This window comes from Bos mutus, chromosome 3 (genome assembly GCF_027580195.1).
Source record: "Bos mutus isolate GX-2022 chromosome 3, NWIPB_WYAK_1.1, whole genome shotgun sequence".
Lineage (NCBI taxonomy): Eukaryota > Metazoa > Chordata > Mammalia > Artiodactyla > Bovidae > Bos > Bos mutus.
The window spans coordinates 29,626,582-29,640,340 of record NC_091619.1 but is presented as its reverse complement, the minus strand read 5'-3'; positions in this window follow the sequence as shown (position 1 = coordinate 29,640,340).

The following is a 13,759-nucleotide window of genomic DNA, read 5'->3' as shown; positions in this document are numbered from 1 at the left end:
ACAAACAAAAAGCACGTTTAATGTCTGTCTCACTGCTTATTAAGCTAAAATTATGGTCCTGTCCTTTTGGAAGAACCACAAACCCAGGGCAATCAGTCAAAGTTCAGTGTCTCCAGGCACCTAAGAGACTGCTCATTGGTCAGGGAGTGGGATGAATATACCTACCCAACTCCATTCTGGCCATTGGGATACTTGTGCTGTGTGCTCAGTCACTAACTAGTGTCTAACTCTTTGTCACCCCATGGACTGCAGCCCACTGGGACGCCCCGTCCATGGGATTCTCCAGGCAAGAATACTGGAGTCAATAGCCATTTCATTTTCCAGGGGATCTTCCCAACCCAGGGATTGAACCCACATCTCCTGCATTGGCAGGTGGGTTCTTTATCACTGAGCTACCAGGGAAGCCACTCTGGTTACTCAGATACTTGCTCAGATATGAAGATCTTCGTCTATAAGCTTGAGACTTTCTGCCAGTGCTTCCGTCTTTGGGCTCTGGTTGGATTCTCAAGGTTACAGGAGAAATGAGCAGGTCCAATTCAGAAGTCACTTCTCAGCAAAAGGAAAAAAGAGGCAGCATATGGTAAATGGAGTCAAAGTCCTCTAGTGTGACTCTTTGGAGGGAGATGGGTAATTCACCAAATGACGGACAATCTTTGCAGCTGTCTGGTGTGGTGAGACACCATGGAGTAATTGAGACTGAATTACAGAGATTTTGACTATGAGATTGGGTTTTCTGTAAGGCCACCCAGCTGACACAAACCACTTATATCTTCTCCACTGGGAGCCAGGGTAGCTCACATTGGTTCAGGTTTTTAAATGATGCTTCCCCTTCATTAGCTCCCCCAGGATGGAATAGAATTGGTGGTGAGATTTTAATGAAGTTAAGTGTTTAGAATCCTTCAGTAAGGCCTTTGATAGTGCCAGCATACATTATTTTCCTCCCGCAGACCAAAAGAAGGGCAACCAGGTCCTTTAGCAGTCGTTCATCTATCTCCCTGATTGTCCTTCTTGTAGATTTTTCTAAAGATTTGCAGCAACAGAGGAAATGCTCTTTTCAGAGCTGTTTTCTTTCCCTCCTTCTACTGAAGGTCAAAGCTATAAAGCATGGGGCAAGGAGAGAGTTATCTTGAAAGTGACTTTAGAGCCAGAGCCAAGGACAAAGTGACAATGAAACAGTATCAAGAATGCTACCACTTGAAGGGTCAAAACAACTTCAACTGGCTGTTGGCTCCTCTCTCCTGTCTTGGTGCTCATCTGGGTAGTGCTGAACATCTCATGGCAGCAAGTAAGTGAGTGAGTCACTGACCCTGAACCTCAAAAGCAGAAGTAGAGCCCTCATGGAGATCGTGCTCCTGGTCATTGAGTTTTTTTTTCATCTATGGCTTGTGCTTTTCATTCTTTAATTGTCCTTTCTTCTTTTTCTTTTTTTAAATACTTTTGTTTCTTGAGAGGCTATAGTTATATGATTGCTAAAAACATGTATTTTGCAAAGAAGTGAAGTGAAAGCCGCTCAGTTGTGTCAGACTCTTTGAGACCCCATGGACTGCAGCCCACCAGGCTCCTCTGTCCAAGGGATTCCCCAGGCAAGAATACTCTGGAAGCCATTCCCTTCTTCAGGGGATCTTCCTATCTCAAGGATCAAACTTGGATCTCCTGCATTGCAGGCAGATTCTTTATCATCTTTACCTCAATTAATCCTCAACAAACCACATGGATAAGTAGCATTATTTCCATTTTACCAAAGAGGAATCTGAGAACATGGGGACTAAGAAACTTGCCCAAGTTCATACAGATAGTAAGTGTAATGGAGCCAGAGCTTGACCCTAGATCTGACCAAACTCCACAGACTGTACTTTACTCTTGGCTGCATTAACTTCTCTATGTTTGGGATACTCTGTAAATCCTGGTCCTAGTGGACACTCAGCTTCTTAAGGTCATCACATGTTAAATTTTAATTCGTGTAATACCTGTACAATAGGGTTTCGAAGATTTCATAGATCTGTGATTATTCAGTGAGGACTTTGGAGTTGGACATTTCAGGTTTGAAAAGTATTTTTTCACTTATTAGCTACATGACCTTGGGCAAAGCATTTTTCTTCCCTGTATCATATTTTTCTCTTCTATAGAGTACAGATAATAATAATTTCTATCTCATAAGATTATTGCTAGGAATAAACATCTGACACATCAAAAGTATTTCATAAATGATCATGGTGATGACAAAGATGAGGAAGAGGAGGAGGAAGAGATTTAAGAAAAAATAGGTGGAGGAAAGGGACAGAGGGATTCTTGATATGGTGCTTTGTCTCCATCTCTAGAGGAAAGATGAAGGAGATTGCCTGCTATATTAGTTAGGATTCTCCAAGAACCAGAACCAATAGGGAATGGAGATGAGTGGGAGTTGAAAGAGAGAATGGAAGAGATTTTGAGGAATTAAGTATATGATCACAAAGGCTGGCAAGCCCCAAATCTGGAGGGTAGACCAGCAAGCTAGAGACCCAGGAGAGATAACTAGAGTCCAAAGGCCATCTGCTGACAGAAATCCCTCTTCCTTGGGGAAGGTCAGTCTTTTCCTCTTAAGACCTTCAACTGATTTTGCTTTGTTGTTGCTCTTCAGTTACTAAGTCGTGTTTGACTCTTTATGACCCAATGGACTGCAGCTTGCCAGGCTTCCCTGTCCTTCACCATCTCCCAGAGTTTGCTCAAACTCAAGTCCACTGAGTCGGTGATGCTATCCAACCATCTCATCCTCTGTCGCCCTCTTCTCCTCCTGCCCTCAATCTTTCCCAGCATCTGGTCTTTTCCAATGAATCAGCTCTGCATCGGGTGACCAAAGTATTGAAGCTACTGAACAACAACAACAAAGAAGGATAATCTGCTTTACTCAAAGTCTAACACTTAAATGTTAATCTCATCTAAAAGTACCTTTACTGAAACATCTAAACCAATGTTTGACCAAATATCTGGGTTCCATGGCCTAACCAAGCTGGCACATAAAATTAACTATAACACCTAGCCTTGATTTTCCAATTTAAATGTATTTGTTGGGACTTCCCTGGTGGCCCAGTGGTTGAGAGTTCACCTGCCAGTGCCGGGAACATGGGTTCAATCCCTGCTCTGGGAAGATCCCACATGCCTGTGAGCAGCTGGACCCGTGTGCCACGACTACTGAGCCTGTGCTCTAGAGCCCAAGAGCTGCAAGTACTGAGACCTGCATGTCTCGAGCCTGTGCTCCGCAACAAGAGAAGCCACTGCAATGAGGAGCCTGTACCAGAGAAAGCCTGTGCACAACAGTGAAGACCCAGTGCAGCCAAACAGTAATTAATTAATTAATTTAAAATGTTCTCATTGTCCAACCAGAGCCTTTGAGGCAAGGACCACAGTCTTCCCCACCTAAGCATAAATAAATAAATAATCCTGGAAATTTGACCTTAGTGCAGTCAGAAATAGAAAGAAGGAAGGAGAAGGGGCATAGCTGGCCCTCAAGGCACAGTGGCTGGTCTTTTCATGCCTCTTTTCCCTACTGAGGTTTCTTCCCTCTCTGCAGCCCTTTAACAATGTCACCAAGCAAAAAGAGGAATTATGCAGGAGAGGGCAGTGGGCACTGCATTTTAGAATGAAGGAGCTACACATACTTTGGTCAGCCAGCCACCAAGTCATGAAGAGAGACCTGTCCTCATTACCTCCTCACTCACCTCCCTTGGCCCTAAAAAGAATGATCTGGGTTATATGGGCTGCAGCCTCCTGAAGAAACTCCAACACCACCCCTGGGGATAGTATAAAGAAGTCTTGAGAGGTTGAAATGATGGTCTGACTTTAACAAAATGAACCTTGGTGGAAATAAATGTACAATTTTTCATTTAGGTCCAAAACAAAATAAAACAGCTACCAGAGAGGATTCAAAGAGACCTTCCAGTTTAAAATTGCACCTAACATTCCCCAGTGAAGCCTTCATGAACTTCCTCACTAAAATACCCATGGAAACATAGATAAGAGTAAAAATTCACAATGTTGAAAACAAAGATTGATGGATGGCTTAAAGACAGAATCTGGAGGGAATCTCTGCTTTCTATGAGGCAAATAGAATTGAAATGTAAAACTCTTCCCAGGTAAACCTCATGTCACACGGAGGGAGGCTTTGCCTCATTGTGCAGAGCCTGTTGGCACTCACCTCTTTTTCCAGAGTCCACACATGGATTAAATTTTACAGCCTTCCTTGCAGTTGGATGCAGCCATATGCCTGATCTGGTTAGTGCAAGATGAGCAGAGCGATGCGGGCCACCTGAGGACTGGCCCATAAGCACCTCTCAAGCACAATCCTCCACATTCTTTTTCTCCGTCCTCTCTCTGATTGGGTGAAGAGGGTCCCAAACAGGCAGGAGTGGGTGGAGACACAAGATAGAACAAGTACAGGTCCTTCTATGAGTAGAAGATCTACCTCCCCCACTTCCTACACCAATGCAAACTGGACTGGGATGTGACTGGAAAATGATCTTCAATATATTAATAAATTGAGGTTTTGGAGTGGTTTGTTATAGAATATAGTCTACCCTGATGTACTCACAAAAGGAGAAGACCTAAAGAGTTTAGAGAACATGATGTGTTTGTCATTCTCTGCTTCCTAACTGATACTATTAGCAGACATTAAAAAAAAAAAAGAAAGTGAGAGAGAATTGTAGCTGGAAGCAACAACAAGAAAAGTTTTGGCAGCTGTACATACTGCTAATTGCAATTTTCCATCCAGTCATTCATTCAATAAATATTTGTTATGTATATACTATTGCCAAGCTCTGTGCTAAGTACTGTGTGCTCAGTCAAGTCTGTGTGCTCAGTCATGTCTGACTCTTTGAGACCTCATGGACTATAGCTCACCAGGCTCTTCTGTTCATGGGATTCTCCAGGCAACACTGAAGTATGCTGCCATGCCCTCCTCCAGGGGATCTTCCCAACCCAGGAATGGGACCCACATCTCTTATGGCTCCTGCATTGGCAGGTGGGTTCTTTACCACTAGCGCCACCTGGGAAGCCCTGGGGATATAGCGGTTAATAAAATAGACAAAGACCCTACACTTGCAGATCTGTCAGTCTCGGAAAACAAACCAAACATGAAGCAAATAATTACTAGAATGAATGAATTTATGGAAGGAGACATTATAAACCACTTTGGTGGGCAGGAAATGGGGGATGTCTCACCTAAACTGTAAAGAAGTGAGATCTAGTATGTCTGCTTGTATAGTCATAACCAGAAATAGGAGCCAGAGAAGCTGTGTCACTGAGAATCAAACTGTAAAAGCAAAAAGATGGATTTTTTTTTTAAATTATAGAACACGAAGGACAGATTTGAGAAGTACTCATAGAATTTAGAGGCAAAGGGCAAAGAGGTGAAAATGAGAGAGGACTAAAGAACACCATAGACAGGTGTGTTGAAATGGATTGGGGATGAAAATGAGTAACAGAATGTTAGAATTTTAGTCTTAAGGAGAGAACACCTAAAGATAATGTTTCACTGTTGATGTAAAACACTCAATGAGACACAAAAGTAAAAGAATCAAAAGCATAAAAATAAACAGTACGTTTGAAAATTTAAGAATATTCAGTGAGGTATCTATGCTTTTAAACACTGGAGATGATTTTTTTTAAAGCAAATGAAAAAAAAAAAAAGTATATATACCAAAAGATGGGAAAGGAAGTCATACACAACCGAAGCATACATGGTGAATTTTTGTTTTTCTTGGCTGCTCAGCATCTGCCTGGGCTCTGGCTCCTGTGATGGAAGCTGAAGAAGTCAGAGCATCCTTTCCCTGGCATCTGGCCAGGCTTGAATCTTGGGCTTAGGCAGTCGATGCTCCAACTTTGCATGCTGAAAGTTGAGGCACAAAGTTCAGGTAATGTAGAGATTGTTTGGGGGTGGCAGCTATGAAATCGAGAGCCCAGCAGTGGAGGTGACAAAATACAGTGCCATTCAGAGGCGGTAGTAACAGAGATCCAGCTACAGGGCCCTGACACATCTCTGGGTCTGATCTCATGATCTCTCTGTCTTGCCTTACGTAGTTCCTACTTATTCACTAAGCCTGGTTCTCTATCCTCCCAGTCATCCCACAATACATGCTTTTTCTGCCATGTTAGATAAATGAGGTTTATTTTTTGTACAAGTAGGAATGCAACTGCTACAGCCTAAAACAAAATGATAGCAGTAAACTCAAATAGATGTTATCAAAACAAAAATAGATTTTAAAATCCCTTTCAAAAGACAGAAAAACACAAGTTTAAAAATTTTAAACTCAAGAGAAACGCTTAAAACCCATTAGCTCAGAAAGATAAAACACAAAAGGGTTAGCAAAGATAAGTGCAAATTTAAACCAGCAAAGGTAGGATGTTAATATTAGTCAAAGTTGAATTTAAAAGAAGGATTTAAGAGGCCTCAGAGGTTAGAAGTTTATATTTTTATTTATTTTTAGCCACACAAATTATTGCCATGAGAATAAATTATTATAAAAATGAAAGCAATACAAAAATATAGGGAAATAAAATGTGTAAGTTCTTCTTTCAATTCTCCTACTCTTACTCCCTTCCTGAGAGGTAACCTCTGCCAAGTACTTGGTATGTATATTTCTAGATCTCCATGCATATGTACACTTACATATTCGCAAGTATCTGACTTGGGGATTCTGTTATGTCTTAGCTGTGGCAGTTGAGGTGCATCTCTGAGAGTTGGCAACAGCCTCCAGCCACAGCAACTTCAGGGCCCTGCTTTGTTTGAGCCAAGGTCGTGTGACCAGCCCATCACTGAGAACAAAGGGAATCCTAAGGCTGGGCCATTTCTGCCCAGTCCAGGACTCCTCTTGGAGAAATCCACACCAAATCTCCCATGGCATTGGCGGAGACTTTTCTGGAGCTGCTCCACACCTTCAGACTCTTCCCATCCAGCCTCCCATCCTTCCTCTTCCTTCACGCGGTCACGTCTGCACCATGATGTAAAGGCTTCTCCTGTCTACTCCAGATTTCCCTTCACTGCATCTTTCAGGAGCACACCTTCAATTTATCTGTGGCACTTCTAACCCATGTTGGAATCTAAATGACACAGCTGACTCCAGAAGTAGTCCAAGAAAACAGCAGCTGAGATGGAGCTTTGATACTGGCTCTCTCACTGCTCAGAGGGAAGGGAGGATCCTGTTGGGTGGTATGTGGGGCCATGGATAGTTCCTGACACAAGGTAAGAGCTCCATTGTTAAAAATTTCACAGCTGACTTGGGAAAACATCTCAAGGGAGGGGACATCCTGGCATTTAAAGGGTACAGAGGAGGAAGGCATACAAGATCAGTGGGATTGTCTGGCTATTACCAAGTTGCATTGTTGTCCTGCAGAGGTACACTCCATACCTGAGGATTTACAGCTAAAAACTCACTTAGAACCAGGGGTTTCTTTGATAGAGGCTTTTATCTCTCGCAGTGGGAGAATGGATCCATCTCAGGAACTCATGGTTAGGGTCATGAGGTTTCAAAGACAATTTAATGGCTTAGTCAAGACAGTTCTGTTATGCTAAGATTAGGGCCCTTCCCAGGAAAACCTGGGAGCCTGAAAAATGTGGTGAGGCTTTTTGGTGGATCCCTCAGAGGCCTGTGTCTCTGTGGCCTCTCTTGAACCCTCAGAGTCTGCAGAGGGGCCCACCTTCCCTATTAAGAGGTGGGACCTCCTCCACATGGGAAGACACTGCAGAGGCCTCCCTCATACAAGGCAACAGGGCCCCCCTCCCAGAGCTGTCCCCACTTCCTCCTGGCTGCCATTCTGATAACTAGGGGTAAACCTCAGAGTGACCAGCTAGGGAAATGCTGGGCCCAAGAAGGGGAGAAAGAGATTGCGCTCTGAAGGAGCTGTGAGAATTAGGTCACATGTTCTAGCAGGAGCTCAGGAAGTACCTACAGCGTTGAAATTTTAGGATGCGTGCTCGACAGGACATAAGACCAGATACCCAAAGATATATTGAGTTTGGGGCACTCTCTCAGGAAATGGAATTAAACACCCTGGTAAGGACTCCAGGGGACAGGACAGACTATCTACTAGGAAGAGTCTTAGAAGCTTAGAAAAGTGGAGGCCCACCCTGAGCAAAGTTGGAATGCATACATTGCTGTGACAGACAGAGGCAGGGATAAAAGACTTAAGGATGTGAGGCCAGAAGACCACCTCAGGATGATGTGACTTGGGAGGGCTCAGGCCATCAGGAGCGTCCTGGTGACAGGGTGTCTGTATCACTTTGAAGTTCAGTTGTCACTCCCCTCTGCAGGCCAGTGTTAATGGTAGGATAAGTCACAGAGCTCAGCAGATTAGCGGTAAGGGTGATGCCCTCCAAGTACCCTCACACCAAGCAATAGAATTAGGTGACAATGTTTAACCACCAGAAGCCAAAAAGTTGCAGTTACCATAATGACCCACAAAGTCAGGGTGGCAGCCAAGGTATCCTACCCTTAGAGAGTTATGGAGATGGCAGGAGAACATGGTGTACCTAGAGGCAACAGGGATGGGCAGACAAAAGGGCTCTGCTTAATATATGCAGTCCAAAGAAGGCAAGAATGTATTCTCAGGAGGAGGAAGAGGTCAGCTGTTTCAGATAAATGTTATGATTCCCTGCAGAACTCATTTTCAGATCTGGAAATTCTCTGATGATGTGGGTGGGACCCCAGGATGAAGGAGGCTAAAACAACATGGTAAGTATATGCCGCAAAGAGGCCCTGAGTCTTTCCCCCAAAGGGACCCAAAGACATTTACATGACCATCTACACCCTGGAAAAATGTAAATACCCAGACATTTTGAGGACCACTGGACACAAGTAAACAATGACACCCAGACCTATACAGATGGTCCCTGACCATGGTTCAACTGATCATTTTTTTACTTTATAGTATTTGGTAGATTACAAGAGATATCTCAGTGATATTGTGGGTTTGGTTCTAGATATTGCAATAAAGCAATTATTACAATAAAGTGTGTCACAAACTTTTTTTTTTTAATTTGCCAGTGCATTATAAATATGCACCCAATACGGGAGCACCACAGTATGTAAGACAAATGCTAACAAGTATGAAAGGAGAAATTAACAATAACACAATAATAGTGGGAGACTTTAATACCCCACTCACACCTATGGATAGATCAACTAAACAGAAAATTAACAAGGAAACACAAAATTTAAACGATACAATAGACCAGTTAGACCTAGTTGATATCTATAGGACATTTCATCCCAAAACAATGAATTTCACCTTTTTCTCAGGCGCACATGGAACCTTCTCCAGGATAGATCACATCCTGGGCCATAAATCTAGCCTTGGTAAATTACAAAAAAATAGAAATCATTCAAGCATCTTTTCTGACCACAATGCAGTAAGATTAGATCTCAATTACAGGATAAAAACTATTAAAAATTCCAACATATGGAGGTTGAACAACACGCTGCTGAATAAACCAACAAATCACAGAAGAAATCAAAAAAGAAATAAAAATTTGCATAGAAAATGAATGAAAATGAAAACACAACAACCCAAAACCTGTGGGACACTGTAAAAACAGTCCTAAGGGGAAAGTTCATAGCAATACAGACACACCTCAAGAAACAAGAAAAAGTCAAATAAATAACCTAACTCTACACCTAAAGCAACTAGAAAAGGAAGAAATGAAGAACCCCAGGGTTAGTAGAAGGAAAGAAATCTTAAAAATTAAGGCAGAAATAAATGCAAAAGAAACAAAAGAGACCATAGCAAAAATCAACAAAGCCAAAAGCTGGTTCTTTGAAAGGATAAATAAAATTGACAAACCATTAGCCAGACTCATCAAGAAACAAAGGGAGAAAAATCAAATCAATAAAATTAGAAATGAAAATGGAGAGATCACAACAGACAACACAGAAATACAAAGGATCATAAGAGACTACTATCAACAATTATATGCCAATAAAATGGACAACGTGGAAGAAATGGACAAATTCTTAGAAAAGTACAACTTTCCAAAACTGGACCAGGAAGAAATAGAAAATCTTAACAGACCCATCACAAGCATGGAAATTGAAACTGTAATCAAAAATCTTCCAGCAAACAAAAGCCCAGGTCCAGACGGCTTCACAGCTGAATTCTACCAAAAATTTAGAGAAAAGCGAACACCTATCCTGCTCAAACTCTTCCAGAAAATTGCAGAGGAAGGTAAACTTCCAAACTCAGTCTATGAGGCCACCATCACCCTAATACCAAAACCTGACAAAGATCCCACAAAAAAAGAAAACTACAGGCCAATATCACTGATGAACATAGATGCAAAAATCCTTAACAAAATTCTAGCAATCAGAATGCAACAACACATTAAAAAGATCATACACCATGACCAAGTGGGCTTTATCCCAGGGATGCAAGGATTCTTCTATATCCACAAATCAATCAATGTAATACACCACATTAACAAATTGAAAAATAAAAACCATATGATTATCTCAATAGATGCAGAGAAAGCCTTTGACAAAATTCAACATCCATTTATGATAAAAACTCTCCAGAAAGCAGGAATAGAAGGAACATACCTCAACATAATAAAAGCTATATATGACAAACCCACAGCAAACATTATCCTCAATGGTAAAAAATTGAAAGCATTCCCTCTAAAGTCAGGAACAAGACAAGGGTGCCCACTTTCACCATTACTATTCAACATAGTTTTGGAAGTTTTGGCCACAGCAATCAGAGCAGAAAAAGAAATAAAAGGAATCCAAATTGGAAAAGAAGAAGTAAAACTCTCACTATTTGCAGATGACATGATCCTCTACATAGAAAACCCTAAAGACTCCACCAGAAAATTACTAGAACTAATCAGTGATTATAGTAAAGTTGCAGGATATAAAATCAACACACAGAAATCCCTTGCATTCCTATACACTAATAATGAGAAAACAGAAAGAGAAATTAAGGAAACAATTCCATTCACCATTGCAACGGAAAGAATAAAATACTTAGGAATATATCTACCTAGAGAAACTAAAGACCTATACATAGAAAACTATAAAACACTGGTGAAAGAAATCAAAGAGGACACTAATAGATGGAGAAATATACCATGTTCATGGATTGGAAGAATCAATATAGTGAAAATGAGTATACTACCCAAAGCAATTTATAGATTCAATGCAATCCTTATCAAGCTACCAATGGTATTCTTCACAGAGCTAGAACAAATAATTTCACAATTTGTATGGAAATACAAAAAACCTCGAATAGCCAAAGCGATCTTGAGAAAGAAGAATGGAACTGGAGGAATCAACCTACCTGACTTCAGGCTCTACTACAAAGCCACAGTTATCAAGACAGTATGGTACTGGCACAAAGACAGAAATATTGATCAATGGAACAAAATAGAAATCCCAGAGATAAATCCACGCACATATGGACACCTTATCTTTAACAAAGGAAGCAAGAATATACAATGGATTAAAGACAATCTCTTTAACAAGTGGTGCTGGGAAATCTGGTCAACCACTTGTAAAAGAATGAAACTAGAACACTTTCTAACACCATACACAAAAATAAACTCAAAATGGATTAAAGATCTAAACGTAAGACCAGAAACTATAAAACTCCTAGAGGAGAACATAGGCAAAACACTCTCTGACATACATCACAGCAGGGTCCTCTATGACCCACCTCCCAGAATATTGGAAATAAAAGCAAAAATAAACAAATGGGACCTAATTAAACTTAAAAGCTTCTGCACAACAAAGGAAACTATTAGCAAGGTGAAAAGGCAGCCTTCAGAATGGGAGAAAATAATAGCAAATGAAGCAACTGACAAACAACTAATCCCAAAAATATACAAGCAACTCCTACAGCTCAACTCCAGAAAAATAAATGACCCAATCAAAAAATGGGCCAAAGAACTAAATAGACATTTCTCCAAAGAAGACATACAGTTGGCTAACAAACACATGGAAAGATGCTCAACATCACTCATTATCAGAGAAATGCAAGTCAAAACCACTATGAGGTACCATTTCATGCCAGTCAGAATGGCTGCGATCCAAAAGTCTACAAGCAATAAATGCTGGAGAGGATGTGGAGAAAAGGGAACCCTCTTACACTGTTGGTGGGAATGCAAACTAGTACAGCCACTATGGAGAACAGTGTGGAAATGCCTTAAAAAACTGGAAATAGAACTGCCTTATGATCCAGCAGTCCCACTGCTAGGCATACACACTGAGGAAACCAGAAGGGAAAGAGACACGTGTACCCCAATGTTCATCGCAGCACTGTTTATAATAGCCAGGACATGGAAGCAACATAGATGTCCATTGGCAGATGAATGGATAAGAAAGCTGTGGTACATATACACAATGGAGTATTACTCAGCCATTAAAAAGAATACATTTGAATCAGTTCTAATGAGTTGGATGAAACTGGAGCCTATTACACAGAGTGAAGTAAGCCAGAAAGAAAAACACCAATACAGTATACTAACACATATATATGGAATTGAGAAAGATGGTAACAATAACCCTGTGTACGAGACAGCAAAAGAGACACTGATGTATAGAACAGTCTTATGGACTCTGTTGCAGAGGGAGAGGGTGGGAAGATTTGGGAGAATGGCATTGAAACATGTATAATATCATGTATGAAATGAGTCGCCAGTCCAGGTTCGATGCACGATACTGGATGCTTGGGGCTAGTGCACTGGGATGACCCAGAGGGATGGTATGGGGAGGGAGGAGGGAGGAGGGTTCAGGATGGGGAACACATGTATACCTGTGGCGGATTCATTTTGATATTTGGCAAAACTAATACAATTTGTAAAGTTTAAAAATAAAATAAAATTTAAAAAAAAGCAGACATTAATGAATAGAAAAAATAAAGATAAAATAGAATCAACAACAACAACAAAAAATTTTCCAGTGCATATTAAGTTATCTTTATACTATACTATGGTCTTTTAAGTGTATAGTATTGTCTTAAAAAATAATGTGCCTACCTTAATTTTAAAATATTTTGTTGCAAAATAACGCTAACCATCATGAGCCTTCAGCAAGTTATAAATTTTTTTTAAAGTCACATCAAGGATCTCTGTTCATAGATCATCATAACAAATACAATAATAAAAACCTTTGAAATATTGCGTGAATTACCAAAATGTGACATGGATATACAACGTGAGCAAATGCTGTCTGAAAAGCGGCACCGACTGAGGAAGAATGGATACGTGTATATGCATGGATGAGTCGTTTCACCGTTCACCTGAAAGTATCACAGCATTGCTTGTTAATCGCCTATATCCCAGGACAAAACAAAAAGTTTTAAAACAGGAAAAACGACATTGATACTTGCCTGATTCAGGATCACCACATACCTTCAACTTATAAAAACACAGTATCTGCCAAGTGCAATAAAGTGAAGCACAATAAAATAAGATATGACTATATATGAGATATTCAACACTGTATTATAAAGCACTCTTTGTGTTACATGATTCAGCCCAATTGTAGGCTAATGTATGTATCCTGAGCACTTATAAGGTGGACTAGGCTAAGCTATGATACTCAGTAGGTTAAGTATATTAAATGCATTTTCGACTTACTATTGGTTTATCAAGATCTGGGCTTCTCAGGTGGCTCAGTGGTAAAGAATCTGCCTATCAATGCAGGAGACGCATGTTCCATCCCTGGGTCAGGACGATCCTCTGGAGGAGGAAATGGCCACCCACTTCAGTATTCTTGCCTGGGAAATCCCATGGACA